Source organism: Sciurus vulgaris (assembly GCF_902686455.1).
Source record: "Sciurus vulgaris genome assembly, chromosome: 4".
NCBI lineage: Eukaryota > Metazoa > Chordata > Mammalia > Rodentia > Sciuridae > Sciurus > Sciurus vulgaris.
The window spans coordinates 17,823,758-17,835,055 of NC_136464.1; the positions used below are offsets into that span (position 1 = coordinate 17,823,758).

General features: G+C 39.8%; 1 pseudogene across 1 annotated transcript; it reads right to left on the minus strand.

Moving 5' to 3' along the window:
- Nucleotides 1-10,392: 10,392 nt before the first annotated feature.
- LOC306659152 (methyltransferase N6AMT1-like) lies at nucleotides 10,393-11,041 on the minus strand (annotated as a pseudogene). The gene has a single exon. The product of its transcript is annotated as a methyltransferase N6AMT1-like (transcript).
- Between the last annotated feature and the right edge of the window lie 257 nt (nucleotides 11,042-11,298).

The window sequence follows — 11,298 nt, forward strand, 5'->3', positions numbered from 1 at the left end:
CCTTGCATTTGGCATTTGATGGGGAAGGGCTTCTGCCCATCTGAGGCTGGGCAGGCTGCCACTTTGAGCAACAAGTTCCACTCTGTCCTCCTTGCCTTGAGAAATCTCCTCTCTTTCCAGGAATCACAAGCCTTGTGTATGTGAACTCTCAGGGAAAAAGGCACAGGGATCAGTCTGTGTCCTAGAGAAATTTGGAAATGAGTCCCTTTTTCTTCCTTTACTTCATTATGATAGCTCTCAGAAAGGAATCGGGTACCACAGGACATTTCTGCAAGTTTAGTTTATGTCACAGGAAGAGCCCTGGGAGGAGGAGGGGACCTGGGAGATCACCTTTTTCTGGGAGATTAGTTTAGGATTTAGTCTCTAAAATTCCTGACCAAGTATCTGGTACTCTCTAATCTCATAAAAAACAGACCTTAGGCCTTTAAGATGATTCGCCCTGGATTGTTCATGTGGCTTGGCCATTTCATATTCCAGGGTAGAATGCAGCATCCCCTCTATAAGGGCCCAGGCCTCCTCAGATGTCCCAGCCAGAGCCCGTTCCTATTGGCCAGTGGTCTCTGGAAAAGACACTAGGCCCAGAGGGTGATGGAGCACATCACCCCCTATAGGGATGGGTCCACAGTCAGCAAGAAGCTCATCTATTAACTGCCTGACTCCCAGACCGATTTGGACATCAGAATCCTGTGACATCCTGGGCTCCCAGCACCCCCTGGAAAAACTCTAGCTTTGCTCCCTCAGCTACAAATCAATGAGAAAAGGAAACCTAATTCTTAATTCTATTGCCCCCCACTACCACCATCCTCAATCCAGATCCTGTTTGAGCACTTTTCTCCTTTACTCATTGGGAATGTAATGTACCAAATGGACCAACCCAGGAAAGAATATAACCAGGGCAAACCAAGTCCTCAATCATAGGAATGGGCCTACTCCACAGAGGGGACAAGGTTAGGGTTTGAAAATGTCAAAATGCTATACATTAAGATGTGTCTATGTCAAACATGGGTGCATTTCCCAGCAACACTAGAGAACAGGTGCATAATCTTTTAAATCAAAAGAGATGTCGTTTAAATCAAAAGATCAAGATAAATATTCTGCCTGATGAAAGGATATTGCCATTTATGAATTAGATACCCAGAAGCTGGATTTGAAGAGTATAGGGGACATGAGAAGTTTGGGCGAGTCAGCAGAGATGTGAGTAGTCCATTTTTTACAATAATGTGCGTTTCAGTTATTCCTCTTGTACATGATGTAGAGACAAATAGGATAATCTAGTTGTCACGGACAATTGTGTTTCCTTTTTCTAAAGAACTGTTAAGGAATTTCTCCATTATACTTGATCTGATGGCTCTCTCCCTGAAACAGACCCAGCTGTGGGTTTTACACGGAGCTCTGCAGAACAGAGCCTATTAACCGGTAAAGTATGGCCGCTCGGAGAAAAAGCAGGCAAGGTTTCTCTATAACAGGATTTTCAATAACAGTAGCACCTTTGATATTTTAGGCTGGAGAATCTGTGTGTGTTGGGGGGAACCTTCCTGTGCATTGTAGAATGTAGCTCCTACCACTAGATGCCAGTAGCAACCCTCTGGTTACAATAACCCAAAATGTTTCCAGACATTGTCAAATATCCCCTAGGGGGCGACATCACCCTGCCTTGATCCTTGAGAACCACTGTGCTAGGGAGTTCTGACACTTGAGATTTGAATCTCAGGAACTTCCTCTCTAGGGAGGGAGAAGAGCCTGGACGTGGATTGTGCTGAGTGATCAGGGACATAACCCTGGAATTAGATGGAACTCGCTTAAAGAACAGCCCTACAGAGAACACAGTACATGTTTAAAAAAGGTGGGAGTGGCGTTACATTATTTCCCTATGATAGAAGTTTCCATCCAAAGAGGAAGCTGAGGTGTGGTTGCCATGGGAACTGAGGGTAGTCGGGAAAAGATTCCTGAAAGAGGCAGGACTGAAGGGCCTCAGCGTTCCTAACCTGGACCATGCCTGGGCAGCCTTCCAGGTCCCTGCTTTGCAGGGCCCAGACTGAGTCAGAGGTGTGCCCTTTCTGCTCTTAGGCAGGCCCTGAGTAATGACTGTTCTCCATTCTCCAGGTAAAACTGCTGTGATGTTTCACGATGATACTCCCGATTACTGTTTGGGAGATACCACCTTAGGTCTGGTTTTAAGTATGCAGAGGGGAAAACTGAGGAAGCAAAATAAAGACATTGTGTGGCAATCAACAATGCCAACATCACCATTCTGCCCCAGAGCAAGGTGAGATACTCTGGACCCAGATGTCCACTTGCCTGGTCACTGCTGGCCACTTGTGGAAGGACCTCATCCAGGAGCTGATGAGAGCAAGGGACTGGCTCCTTTATAAAGTGGAGCAGTTCAGGAAGTCTCCAGACCTGAGTTCCTGTTCAAGGTACTGACTTGCTGGATACCTCTGAGAGCATCATGTCACCTCCCTGAAAAAATGATCTGTAGTCCCTAAAGTTCCTTTTAACTTTATTACGCTGTGGGTGTAAGAAACACATATACTGCTCAAATGTTGAAGCTGTTCCTGGGGAACAATTTAGTTATCTCCTTTCATCGATTGATGACTAGTATAGTGAGACTCATTTGCATAACAAATCCTCCATGACCATCAGCAGAGGGCAAGGTTTGGGGACACCCACAAATGAGATGCCTTTAGGGGAAGTCAGGTTATTCAGAAAGGTGACTCCAAGGTGAAGTGGTAGGCAGAATCCTTGCTGGTGGAGGAACTCAAGTTCTCAGCATCTCGAAGGCTTCAGGGAGTAACATTTGGGAGGTTGAAGTCTGGACAACCTGGCTGGGACCAAGTCAGGGAGGTTTCAATGTACCAAGGAAGACCAGGCGATTGGAATTCATTACAACTTAATTCCAAATGTCCCTGGGGATTTGGAGTCTCCCTCTTCCCGCTTCAAATCAAAACAGCTCTGTTCTGACTTGCTTGATTTGTACCTTAGGTTTCCGGGAAGACTGTCCTTGGAAAACAGGATTCCTGTGCTTTGAAGACGTTCTGTAGATATTGGGGCCGAACTTGGGAGGATTAAGTATCTAGGTACCCCAGGTTGATTTAGGAAAATAACTCTGAACTCACATTAGTTAAATGACACACCTAGAACTTGATTCCTGAACAGTCTGATTGAGAGTCTGCCCTCCACACTGCACTGTCCATACAGACACTGTATTAGGGTCCTCTAGAAGAACAGAATCAACAGGAAGTATGATTATAAAAAGGGGATTTATTAAATTGGTTTATACCACCTGAAGCTAGATAGTCCACAATGGCCGTCTGCAGGCTGGAGAGCTGGAAGAACCAGCAGCTGCAAATCCAAGAGGCAGAAGCCCCAGAACAAGAGGGATCAACAGTGCTACTCTAGTCCAAGACCAAGGCTTCTAGAAACTCCCTGGAGAATCACTGGCATAATCCCACTTTGTAAGAGTGAAGAAGTGAGAGTTGGATATCATCAGAAGATCAAAGTAGCAATCAAGAACCCGTCCAAGAAGAGCTGAGCTTGCATCTGCATCTGCTTTCTTATTCTTTCAACTTTTATTCCATCCAAGCCAGCGTCCTCTTGGGCAGTGCTGCCCACACTTCAGTTCACTGTCCCACATTCCAATCATTCTAGACACACCCTCACTGACGCAGCCAGAAACCTCTTAATCATTGGCCTCTCTTAATCCAATCGAGTTGACAATTCAAACAAACCATTACAGACACCAGGAGAAATGCACATAGCAGGTAGACACAATCACACTATGGGTCAGAAAGATCAGAGTTCATGTCCTGACTCTTCCATGTTAACTGTGCAACCTTGGAATTTACCTTCCTAATCTATAAAAAGCACAGCTCCTTTAGTACTTGGTCATGCCATTGAGAGCAGTGGAATCACATCTTGTTTTACAGCCACTAGGGAAAGGTACACCCGTATTAAGAGGCAACAGTTGTAAGGCGTGTGGTGGGATGAGTTCTGCTGACCTCAGCTCCTTTGTTAAGAGCCAGCAGGGGTAAGTTCTCTTTTAAGCCTCCAGTAGGGCTTTACCAGGTATTTCTACAGCCAGGTGGTTTCATGTAGCTCTTAATGGGTATTTCTGTCTCATTCTCCATGTGAGGAGGGCAGGGCATTCCGAATAGGAGGACATTCTCCAAGCAAAAGCCAAAGTAGTCTCTGGTCTTCAAACTGGTTCTTCTCATATATTAACATGCATACAAATCCCTTGGGGCTGTTGTTTAAAATGTGGATTAATGTGTCTAAGTGTTATGTGTCAATTTTATAAAATTTTTCTGCTTTTAAAAATGCAGATTCTGGGTCAGTAGATCTAGGTTCTGCATTCCTAGCAAGTTCCTAAGGGATTCCCTATGGTGGCTTCTAGATTAGAACCTGTCCAATAGAACTTTCTTTGGTGATGCAAAGGTTCTGAATCGGCACTATCCAATATGGTATTCATCAGCCTTACGCAACCAAATGGACGTTTGTGTGCCTGGGGAATGGTCCTTTAAATTTTATTTATTTATAACTTGTTTAAATTTAATTTTTTGATTGATAATTGCATTTTTAAAAATTTTATTCTCTTTAGACACACATGTCAGTAGAGTACATATATAATACATACATGGAGTATATCTTATAGATAATTGCATTTTTTTCTTTAATTATTTATTTATTTTCTATTTTTTACAGATTGCATTTTGATTCATTGTACACAAATGGGGTACATCATTTCATTTCTATGGTTATACATGATGTAGATTTATACCATTTGTGTAAATCATACGTGTACATAGGGTAATGATGTCTGTCTCATTCCACCATCTTTTATACCCCTGCCCCCTCCCCTTCTCATTTTCCTCTACATAATCTAAAGTTTCTCCATTCTTCTCTCACTCCCCAGCCCCTACCCCCATTATATCATCATCCACTTACCAGGGAAAACATCGGCCTTTGGTTTTTTGGGATTGGCTTATTTCACTTAGCATGATATTCTCCAACTTCATCTATTTACCTGCAAATGCCATATTATTCTTCATTATGGCTGAATAATATTCCATGGTGTATATATACCACAGTTTATCCATTCCTCTGTTGAAGGGTATCTAGGTTGGTTCCACAATCTATCTATTGTGAATTGTGCTGCTATAAACATTGATGTGGCTCTATTACTGTAGTTTGCTGATTTTAAGTCCTATGGGCATAAACCAAGGAGTGGGATAACTGGGTCAAAAGGTGGATCCATTCCAAGTTTTCTGAGGATTCTCCATACTTCTTTCCAAAGTGGCTACACCAATTTGCAACTCTACCAACAATGTAAAAGTGTGCTTTTTCCCCCACATCCACACCAACATCTGTTATTGTTTGTGTTCTTGATAATAGCCATTCTAATTGGAGTAAGATGAAATCCTAGAATTGTTTTAATTTGCATTTCTCTAATTACTAGAGATGTTGAACACTTTCATATATTTATTAATTATCTGTGTGTCTTCTTCTGTAAAGTGTCTGTCCAGTTCCTTGGTCCATGTATTGACTGGATTCTTTGTATTTTTAGCATAAAGTTTTATAAGTTCTTCATAAATTTTGGAGAAAAGTGCTCTATCTGAAGTGCGTGTGGAAAAGATTTTCTCCCACTCCAAAGGCTCTCTTTTCACATTATTGATTGTATCCTTTGCTGAGAAAAGCTTTTTAGTTTGAATCCATCCCAATTATTGATTCTTGCTTTGATTTCTTGTGCTTTACGAGTCTTGTTAAGGAAGTCTGATCCTAAGCCAACATGATGAAGATTCAGACCTACTTTTCCTTCTATTTGGTGCAGAGTCTCTGGTCTGATTCCTGAATCCTCGATCCACTTTGAGTTGAGTTTTGTGCAGGGTGAGAGATAGAGGTTTAATTTCATTTTATTGCATATGAATTTTCAGTTTTCCCAGCATCATTTGTTGAACAGGCTATCTTTTTTCATTGTATGTTTTTGACTCCTTTGTCTAGTATGAGGTGACTGTATTTATGTGGGTTCATCTCTGTGTCTTCTATTCTGTACCATGGGTCTGCCTATTTTTGTGCCAATACCATGCCGGTTTTGTTACTATTGCTCTGTAGTATAGTTTAATGTCTGGTATTATGATAACTTCTGCTTTACTTTTCCTACTTAGGATCCTATTCGAGATCTCTTATTCTTCCAGATGAAGTTCATGATTGCTTTCTCTATTTCTATTAGGAATGTCATAATGGGATTTTAATTGGAATTGCATTGAATCTGTATAGTGCGTTTGGTAGAATGGCCATTTTGACAATGTTTATTCTGCCTATCCAAGAACATGGGAGATCTTACCATTTTCTAAGGTTTTCTTCAATTTCTTTCTTTAATGTTCTGTAGTTTTCATTGCAGAGGTCTTTCACCTCTTTTGTTAGATTGATTCCCAAGTATTTTATTTTATTTTTTGAGGCTATTGTGAATGTAGTGGTTTTCCTAATTTCTCTTTCAGAGGATTATCACTTATGAATAGAATGCATTAGATTTATGTGTATCAACTTTATATCCTGCTACTTTGCTGAATTCATTTATTAGTTCTAGAAGTTTTCTAGTGGAGTTTTTTGGATCCTCTAAATATAGAATCATGTCATTGGCAAATAGTGACAGCTTGAGTTCTTCTTTTCCTATCTGTATCCCTTTAATTTCTTTGGTCTGTCTAATTGCACTGTTTTAAGGATGATGTTGAATAGAAGTGGTGAAAGCATGTATTCTTGTCTTGTTCCAGGTTTTAGAGGGAATATTTCAGTTTTTCTCCATTAAGAATGATGTTGGCCATGAGTTAGCATAGATAACCTTTACAATGTTGAGGCATATTCCTACTATTCCTGTTTTTTCTAGTATTTTAAGCATGAAGGGTGCTGTATTTTATCAAACACTTTCTCAGCATCTATTGAAATAATCATAGGATTCTTAATTTTAAGTCTATTGATGTGATGAATTACATTTATGATTTCTGGATGTTAAACCAACCTTGCATCCCTGGGATAAACCCCACTTGATCATGGTGCACTATCTTTTAAATATATTTTTGTATGCCATTTGCCAGTATTTTGTTAAGGATTTTTGCGTCTATGTGCATCAGGGATATTGGTCTAAAGTTTTCTTTCCTTGATGGGTCTTTGTCTGGTGTTGGTATCAGAGTGATTCTAGCCTCATAGAATGAATTTGGAAGGGCTCCCTCCTTTTCTATTTCCTGGAATACCTTGAGGAGTATTAGTTCTTATTTAAAGGTCTTGTAGAATTCAGCTGGGCTTTTCTTAGTTGGTAGGCTTTTGATGGCTTCTATTTCAGTGCTTGAAATTGATCTGTTTAAATTGTGTACGTCTTCCTGATTCAGTTTGGGAGGTTCATATGTCTCTAAAAATTTGTCAATGTCTTCAATATTTTCTACTTTGTTGGAATATAAATTTTCAAAGTAGCTTCTAATTATGTTATGTATTTCAGTGGTGTCTGTCATGATTTTTCCTTTTTCATCACAAATTCTAATAATTTGAGTTTTCTCTCTTCTCTTTGTTAGTGTGGATAAGGGCTCATCAATTTTGTTTATTTTTTCAAAGAACCAACTTTTTGTTTTTTCAATTTTTAAAATTGTTTCTCTTGTTTCAATTTCATTGATTTCAGCTCTGATTTTAATTATTTCCTGTCTTCTACTATTTTTGGTATTGAACTGTTCTTCTTTTTCTAGGGCTTTCAGATGTAATATTAGGTCATTTAGTTGTTGACTTTTTATTTTTTAATGTATGAGCTCAATGCAATGAACTTTCCTCTTAGTACTACTTTCAGAGTGTCCCAGAGATTTTGATATATTGTTTTGTTATTCTCGTTTACCTCTAAGAATTTTTAAATTTCTTCCCTAATGTCTTCTGTTATCATTGCATCATTCAATAGCATATTATTTAGTCTCCAGGACCAGGAGTAGTTTTTGTTTGTTATTTTATCATTAATTTCTAATTGCATTCCATTATGGTCTAATAGGATAGATGGTAGTATCTCTATTTTTTTGTATTTACTAATGGCTTCTTTGTGGCATAGCATATGGTCTATTTTGGAGAAGAATCTAAGAGCTGCTGAGAAGAAGTTATATTCACTCGATGATGTATGAAATACTCTGTAAATGTCCATTAAGTCTATATCATTGATTGTACTTTTTAATTCAATAGTTTCTTTGTTCAGTTTTTGTTTGGAGGATCTATCCAGTGTTGAGAGTGGTGTTTTAAAGTCCCCCACTATTATTGTGTTTTGGTTTATTTGATTCTTAAAATTGAGAACGGTTTGTTTGATGTACATAGATGCTCCATCGTTTGGGGCATAAATATTTATGATTGTTATGTCTTGCTGATTTATGCTTCCCTTAAGCAGTATGAAATGTCCTTCTTTATCCCTTCTGACTAACTTAGGTTTGAAGTCCACTTTATCTGATATGAGGATGGAGACCCCTGCTTTTTTACTGAGTCCATGTGCATGGTGTGTTTTCCCCCATCCTTTCACCATTAGCCTGTGGCTGTCTTTTTCTATGAGATGAGTCTCTTGAAGGCAGCATATTGTTGGGTCTTTCTTTTTAATCCAATATGCCAGTCTATGCCTTTTGATTGATGAATTTAGGCCATTAACATTCAGGGTTACTATTTTTACATGATTTGTATTCCTGGTCATTTTGGGTTATTTTTGTTTTTTAACTTGACTTGGCTTCTCCTTTGATTGGCTTTTCCTTTAGGGTAGTTCCTCCCTATGTTGACTTGTATTGTTGCTTTTCACTTCCTCCTCATGAAATATTTTTCTGAGAATGTTCTGTAGTACAGGCTTTCTATTTGTAAATTCTTGTAACTTTTGTTTATCATGAAAAGATTTTATTTCATCATCAAATCTGAAGGTTAGTTTTGCTAGGTATAGGATTCTTGGTTGGCAGTCATGTTCTTTCAGAGCTTGAAATATATTGTTTCAGGCCCTTCTTGCTTTTAGTGTCTGGGCTGAGAAATCTGCTGATATCTATATTGTTTTCCCTTTATAAGTAATCTGATGCTTTTCTCTCATAGCCTTAAAAATCCTATCTTCATTTTGTATGTGAGTTATTTTCATATAATGTGCCTTGGTGTAGATCTGTTGTAATTTTGTGTACCTGATGTTCTGTAAGCCTCTTGCATTTGATTTTCCATTTCATTTTTCAGGTTTGGGAAGTTTTCTGATATTATTTCATTGAACAGGTTGTTCATTCCTTTGGTTTGTATCTCTGTGCCTTCCTCAATCCCAATAATTCTTAAATGTGGCCTTTTCATGATATCCCATAATTCTTGGAGGTTCCGTTCATGATTTCTGAACATTTTCTCAGTTTGTTCAACTTTATTTTCAAGAATAAATATTTTGTCTTCATTGTCTGAGATTCTGTCTTCCATGAGATCTGTTCTGTTGGTTATGCTTTCTGTTGAGTTTTTAATTTGGTTTATTGTTTCTTTTATTTCAAGTATTTTTCCCCCCCAGGATCTCTATCTCTTTATTGAAGTGTTCTTTTGCATCCTGCATTTGCTCTTTTAACTGTTTATTGAAGTGATCATGCATTGCCTGCATTTGCTCTCTTATCTCAGCTTTTGCTTCACGGATCATTTTAATTATGCAGATTCTAAACCCTTTTTCTGTCATTTCTACTGCAATGCTGTCATTGGATTCTATCAAAATATCATCTTGGTTTGTTAGGGACAATTTCTTCCCTTGTTTTTTCATATTGTTTCTGTATATTTCCCTCTAGCAGTGAAGATCAGAGATACTGAAGTTTCCCCCTGCAGGCTTATTGTGACCCTGCAGTGTTCCAGTACCTCTCCTTTGAAGGGGAGATCAATATTAGCAGCACCCAAAACAAAGAAAATGCAGCCCTGAACCAGATAGCCCCTATATAGACTTTAACATTATTGTAATAAACAGGGGGTGAGTTCGATTATTATTTACAGAATTTCTAGTGGTGAATGAAGAGGATGGGGAAGGGTATAAGATGTAAGTGAGTAAATAGAGGTACCTGTCAATGGGCCTCCAGTTTCCTGTAGGTGTCTCAGGAAGGGAGCTGCTCTTCCAATGATGGTGGCCATGCCCTCAGGAATAATTCAAAATTCTTGCACAAGCTTCCAAAGAAGCTGGGGAGCCCCAGCGAGTGTGGGGTTGGTGTCCAGTGTCCATCTGTGGTGGGAGTCTAAATTTAATTTTTTGTTTGTTTGTTCTCTTTAGTTATGCATGACGGCAGAATGCATTTTGATTCATTGTACACAAATGGAGCACAACTTTTCAATTCTCTGGTTGTATACACTGTATGCTGAATGCACCAGCTCACAGTATCTCTCAGCATACTTCTGGTAGCTCCTGGAATATCAGGACTTGGTGAACTTGAGGATGGAAAAGGTTTCTTGGCCTGCTGTCTGGAAAGTTTAGTGGTGTTTTGTAGACTTTTTGTCTTCAATATTTTCAAAATGTCTTCTGGATTGTTTCTTTTATAGTAACTAAGTAGAATAATCCTCTTGGGGAAAGTAGGTCTCATGATAGTGGAAAGAATCTGTCTGTGACTTCTCTGCCATTTCTGCCACCAGCCCATGCTGCTTCTTCCTGTGACATCCCACCTCTTCAGGTAGAGTCACAACATAGGGGTGATTGAACACCGGAAGATCGCCTTTTCCCTCAGCCTTGGTAACAGGCCTTTGACCAAATCTGTAATTACTGGTTGAAACTGGACATTGTTACAGCTTGCTGCTTCCAGGGCTCAAGCTGCTGCTTCAGGGTTGATATCAGCGTACAGGCACAAAGCCTGAGGTCCTATCATAGAGGCTCGGAATGCAGATGCCACACCAGACCCTGACCCAACTTTAAGGCATATTTTCACTCCTGCCAGATCTGCTCCACCACCTGGAGCCAGGTGTGTCCAGCCATAGAAAAGTGTCCTCCGTGGGCTCATACTGGTTGCTGAATGGGCTGGGGCCCATGTGCCCAGGCAGCGGCTTGGGGAACCTGGCGCCACCTTCTTTCACCTCCATCCTATCCAAAAAAGGAAGCCTTAAGGTAAGCAAAATGGTAAGTCCTGTTCTGATCAGTGACTGCTAATGAAGAACCTTATCTGTGTTTGCCTCTGTTTCATGCAGGACAGTTCTTCTCTGGTCTAATTTTAAGACCTGAGTTACCTTGTCGGGCTGCCTCTGGGGGCCCAAGTGGGTGGGTTGCCAAGTGTCAGGTAAATGTTGTTCTGGATGGAAATTCATGAGCTTGGCTGCTTCTCCTAAGATGCC